This window comes from Chelonoidis abingdonii, unplaced genomic scaffold (genome assembly GCF_003597395.2).
Source record: "Chelonoidis abingdonii isolate Lonesome George unplaced genomic scaffold, CheloAbing_2.0 scaffold0441, whole genome shotgun sequence".
Lineage (NCBI taxonomy): Eukaryota > Metazoa > Chordata > Testudines > Testudinidae > Chelonoidis > Chelonoidis abingdonii.
The window spans coordinates 41,471-47,324 of NW_027424702.1; positions in this window are offsets into that span (position 1 = coordinate 41,471).

Here is a 5,854-nt window from a genome sequence, read left to right on the forward strand (position 1 = left end):
TTAAGGCTAGCATAGTGTTTACATCAAGAACAAAGTCAATTAACTTGTTTGTAAGTTTTACATAGTAATAGAGTATCTTTCACAGGACAGATGGAATCAGTGATTTCTACAGATAGTAGCTCACAGGTTTTAACAGAAGAGCTAAAGATTTTTGTACTTGGTGAAACTGTTGGATTTTTAAAGTGTGGGGGACAAATTATGGAGGGTCACTGTCACTTGGGGGAATCACTGTTAGTACCTTCTTTAATATTCCTACAGAGGGCTGGGACCCCTGTGGGGCTGGTCCCTCTCCCATCCTGCTCACCATAGCACACAGAGGACTTGGAAACCCTGCTAGCTCTGGAGGTGTAGGTGCCTTGCTTAGCGAGAACCAGGAGGGATAGAATGAGCAGGACCCAGTGGGACCCCTCAGATAGCTCAGTTGGGGGCAATGAGAGGGGGAGTGGAGAGGGTACTGTGGGAAGGTTTGTGGGGTAGGGGGGCCATAGGAGTTGATGGGGTGCATGAAGCTGGGAGTGTGCGGGGGGGCTGGCTTGAAGTGGGTCAGTGGAGGGTTGGTTTGGAGGAGGTGGGGGGCTCTGTTGGCGGATTGGTTTGGAGGAAGGGTGGGGCTGGCACGGAGGGGATTTGGGAAGGGATGGCAGTGGGGTTGGTGGTTGGGAGCGAGTGTAGTGGGATGAGTGAGGGGTTGGTTGGGAGAGGGTGTGGGCCTGGTACAGGGGCGCTTGGGAAAGGGGTGCCAGTGGGGTTGGTGGTTGGGAGGGGTGTGGCGGGGTGAGCAGGGGAGTCAGTTGGGAGATGGTGTGTGGCTGGCACGGGGCAGGATTCAGGAAGGGATGGTAGTGGGGTTGGGTGAGGGGTGAGTGGGGGGTTGCTTTGGAGGGGGTGATTCAAGAAAGGAGTGGCAGTGGGGTTGATAGCTGGTTGTGGGGCGCCGCCAAGGGCGATATGGGGTGGGGTAAAGGACTGATCGCCCAGCCCCTCTCCCCCTCCAGGGGACATGACACTGGACCATGAGACAGCCCACTCCTACCTGGTGCTGTTTGAGGACTGCAAGAGCATGAAATTAGTGGACACTTGGCTGCCAGACCTGCCTGATACCCCACACCACTTCACCATCTACCCATGTGTCCTGGCGACCAAGGGCTTCACCTCAGGCTGCCACTACTGAGAGGTGGATGTAGGAAACAAGATACACTGGGCCTTGGGTGTCTGCAAGGACTCAGTGAGTTGCAAGGGTGAATTAATGGCCATGCCTGAGACTGGCTACTGGTGAGTGCGGCTATGGAATGGTGACAAGTACGTGGCCAGCCTCCCCCTTTCATCCACTGCAGCTCCCTGTCAAGACCAAATGGGTGGGCATCTTCCTTGACTACCACCTGTGGGGCCCCACCTGTCTCCCTGAAGCTGAGCTACCTGGGACTGGTGCAGAAGCCTGGCTAGTCTCATCCAGGTGTGGGTGGAAGAGACAGTGAGGAGGGCTTGGCTGGGCCCCTTCAGCCAAGTGCGTCTTGAGGGACCCTGGCTGGGGCAGGTCCTGGCCTGGCTGATGACACTGGACTTGAGGGGATGGAGCGATTCCCAGCCCTGGGACCAGCCCTGGCTGAGCTGCTGGCTCAACCCGGCAGACATAGTCGCCTCCCAGTAAGGCCTGTGAGTGCGTCTAGAAGGCAGGGCTTGGGGGAGTGGGTCTGCGAGGTGTATGGAGGGGTGCTGGCCTGTGAAGGGGCAGGGAGGATCTGTGTGTGTTGTGGCAATAGGGAGTGGAGGTTCTGTGGGTGGGTGCTGAGCAGTTGTGATGGGGCTGTGGGCAGGGGTGGTGTTGTGCAGGGCACTGTGCATTTGTGAGTGGGTCTGGGAGGGCGCTGGGCATAGTGGGTCCAAGGGGCCTCTGGCCATAGAGAGTGGGAGGTGTTGGGTGTGGGGGGGCAGTGTGACATAGCAGGGGCCCGCCCCCAAGAGAAAGGGGCATGCTGGCAGCACAGGGCTGGGCAGGCCACTGTGCATCTGGCAACTGCTGGTTTGTAAATAGTGCCCTCACACTGGGCAGAGCAGGCCCCTGCCATGCCATGCCCCATTGCCTCTGACTGACTTTCCCGTGCCATGCTCCATTGCCTCCATGGGGGCCCACAACTATGTTTGGCACTTGGCCCACAAAAGGTTAATCCGGCCCTGAGAGTGACGGGGCCGGAGGCCGCACACAACAGTCTCCTTGCAGACTGGGGCTAGGCAGAAGGCTTGGATCTGGTTTCTGCTGTTCACCTGCATACCCTGACTGTGGCGAGCGCCATAGCTTTTACTGCCCTCCTGGAGATCCTGCTTGCCTGTGGATCGGAGAGCCGGCAGCTGGAATGATTACCGAGCCCCGAATCCTCCCCGCAGACTGAGGTGGCACTTGCTGGCCATGCCCCCCCGCTCATTTAGTCCAACCTCGTGTGTTGGGCTTTGCAGGGCATGCCTTGCCAGTGCTGTAACTAACCACCAAAGGAAAACTCCATTCCATTTTCCCCCTGCATCCAGCCGATCTTTCTCCGGCAGGAGTGATGGAGGCAGCTAGGATCCCATCGCCCCCGCGGACCCGGGTGAGGGGCAATCTCAAGCTCTCGGATGTATTGCACTTGCCACGGCTAGGGGGCAGATCGACCCCACACCCTCCAACTATCCCCCTAAAGGGGGCCAGCCTCCAGCTACGACACATCAGACCTTAGTCAGCGTCCTGAATGACAAGAGCGGCTGGGTGCTCCCTCCATCGACAGGCTACCCCACAATCCAGTGGGTGAGACCTGCCTTGTGGGGGGGTCTGGGACCCAGGGACTAGTAAAATTCCCCCCCCCACTTAAACTGCCGATGGAGCTCCCTGGGGACTCTCTCGTGGTGATAGATGAATAAGTCTCCCATGGATGGCAGAGTAAATGGGATGAGGTTCTGGATTAAATTGGGGAGGACAGCTGCCAAAGGATATGGGTATCAAGCAGCTTGTTCTTGAGGGGCAGGATAAACAGGCCAACGATTATACGGGGGCCCTCCCTCAAATCCTGCTGTTCCCTCTGTAAAGGCCTATCTCCCCACCTTCACCTCAGAATGGACTCAAGGATTCTTGCTTTCTGGCCTGGGTTCTCGGTGCCTGAGTTTATTTTGATCTGGGCTCATCTTCACTTGGTTCCTGATTGGGCAGGGAGGAGGAGGATAAACACCGCATCACATTTGACTCTCCATGTGAGTTCGTGAGGAGAGGCAGGCAGACGTTGAGTGTGCGCCGGAGACGAGAATCTTGGCTTGTATGGACCCAATTTCTTCGCCCTCTGGAGCGAAAAGGCAGAGGGCTCCAGTCAAGTTAGGTCCAGGATGTCAGGATTCCTGGCTTCTTCCCAGCTCTGGGAGGAGTGAGTCTAGTAGACGAAGGGCAAGGTTCCAGAAATGCTGGTTCTGTGCCCCGTCTAGAGAGGGCTTACTGGTGCGACACTAGGATGGACCATCAGCCGAGTATTTGGTGCCGGCAGAGAGGCAGGCGTGGCAGACTGATGGAGAATGTACCAGAAAAAAGAGCATGTAGCCTTTTTCTCAGTTTCCAGTTTGCTTGAGGCACAACCCTCGGTCTCTTGACAGTGTAGTACTCTTCTTGGGAAATCACCTGTCCCCTTGTCTGACCAGAGAAATGGGTTTAGGCTGACCAATTCCTCGTCTCTTTTGGGCTGAGTCCTTCCCACTTGTCTGGGGTGAAACTCTGGGGACGGCTGCTTACAATTCCTCATCGCCAACCTGAGATTTGTTGTGAGCAGGGGTGGAAGTATTGCGTCCCACCCGATCACTGTTCTAACCTGTGTAAATAGGAGACACAATGAGTGATAGGCTATGGAGACTGAATGCTTTCTGTTCCTCAATGAAGGGTGGAATTTCTTAGCCTCCACTGTGGGATCAGGAGTATCTCAGTGACCCGCGATTTCCCTCCATTGCAGCAGCGGGTTGGAAAAGTCAGCTCGTGCGATGCGTGTTCTGGTGTTTGTTGCCTGTGTTTCTGGTCTTATTTGTCTTCTCTTTAATAACTCACTCTCAGGTGCATCCATAATCTGTGCGGCTCTGCACCCTGATTATTTTAAATATTAAACAATTTTGTGTGTGTGTGTCTTGAAATTAAAAAAGCAAGAAAAATACTGTCCTGTGTCTCTCTATATGAAAATGTAGCTGCTTGTTAAAGCAAGGAAATAGCTGGGGTCTTGTGCCAAAAACTACTGTCCAGCGCATTATGTTGGAAATTGACTGTGCGATGATCTACCTTCTCTCCTCCCTGAGTTGAACTCGAACATGCAGGTTTTTATTCTCAAGGGAGCTGCTTATTCCCTGATCTCGTGTATTCATTTTCAGATGTCAGCTCTAGTATTAGAAGGGCCAGTCATTCGCCCCATTGGCTCAAGAATGGCACAAGGAATTAAATAAGGCGCTTTAGCACAGGGGGCTGTTTGGATGAGGAGAACACAGACCTTGTGTTCCCTGCCATTGTGGGGGCCTTGCCAACTGGTAGCCCATTGGTCTCGCCTGCTCTCCCCTTGTGGCACTTAACAGTTAAGTCTCCTGAGAACTGAAATGCTTTAGTCTAAAGTCATTGGACTCAATACAAGATAACTGGGTGTGTTGATGTTGCCTGTGTTTACAGGTTGGAAATTCCCATCGCCGTTCCAGAGCTAACTGCACCTCTCACTCCTTTTCTGAGTTGAGCACACATCCCCACCAGCTCTTCCCCTTCCTGAGATGGGATTCCCCAATTCTCCCACTCTTAGCCTGCTTCTCGGGCTACAGCACCTCAAGTATCAGCTGTGCTTCTCTAGCAGGCCCCTGAGGTTCAGTCTGTTGGGTGCCTTGACCCAAAACCAAGATGCTCCGGCTGTTTTATTTATTTTTTTTTGCTTGGGGCGGCAAAATAGCCAGAGTCAGCCCTGCCTGTAGTGCAGGCGATTCCGCCCACCATTACACTCAATGGAATTTTGACTATACGCAATTTTCGCTTTATGCTCTGACTGTGGAATGTAACCACAGCATAAGATGAGACAGACATGTACCATCCTCTTCACTGTAGTATCTGAGCATCTCCCAGTAGTGTGTTAAGCTAGGTGTCTATGCATCCGTCACATGAGGTTAGGTCTCTTGTCCTCTATCCAGAGGAGAAAGGGAGCTGTGGAACATCTTGTTTCAGTAGCGACTTCATATCTAATTGCTGCTGTGTTTTGTTAGAGAAGGCCTGGCTGAAGAACTAGACCTTGCCCTTGGAGAGGAATGGGCAGAGGTTTGGGATGGGCCTTGGTTCTTGGGGAAGTTCAGGAGGCACATAGCTGTGAATGACCCAGTTTCAAATCTTTGCTCTCAGTCAGGTGTGCAGGTCTTTCTTTCTCTCTCTCTCTCTGGAGTTGACCAGAAACTCCATCCAGAACCTGAGCTACCTTCCTGACTGAAGCGTTAACAAAACCAAGTGTATTCTGTGGAAAGTGTCTCTTTCAAAGAAGCAGCACTTTCTGATTGAAAGAGGATTAGATGAAAAATTCTAGTCATCTCTAGTCAGGACACTTAGGTTCTATCCCAGGCTCTTGAATGGGCATGGGGTCTAGTGGAAAGAGTGGGAGTGGGGCTAGGACTCCTGGGTTCTATCTCCTGCTCTGGGAAGGAAGTGGGGTCTAGTAGGTTAGAACAGGGGAGGCTGGGAGCCAGGACTCCTGGGTTCTAGTCCCAGGCTTATGACTGATTTTGTGTAAGTCTCTTATCCCCATTTGTAAACTAATTGTATCAACTGTTAAACGTGTTTCTGATACATAATCTCAGATGTGAGCTATAACTACCCTGGTCAGAAGCGGGATGGATCCTGATG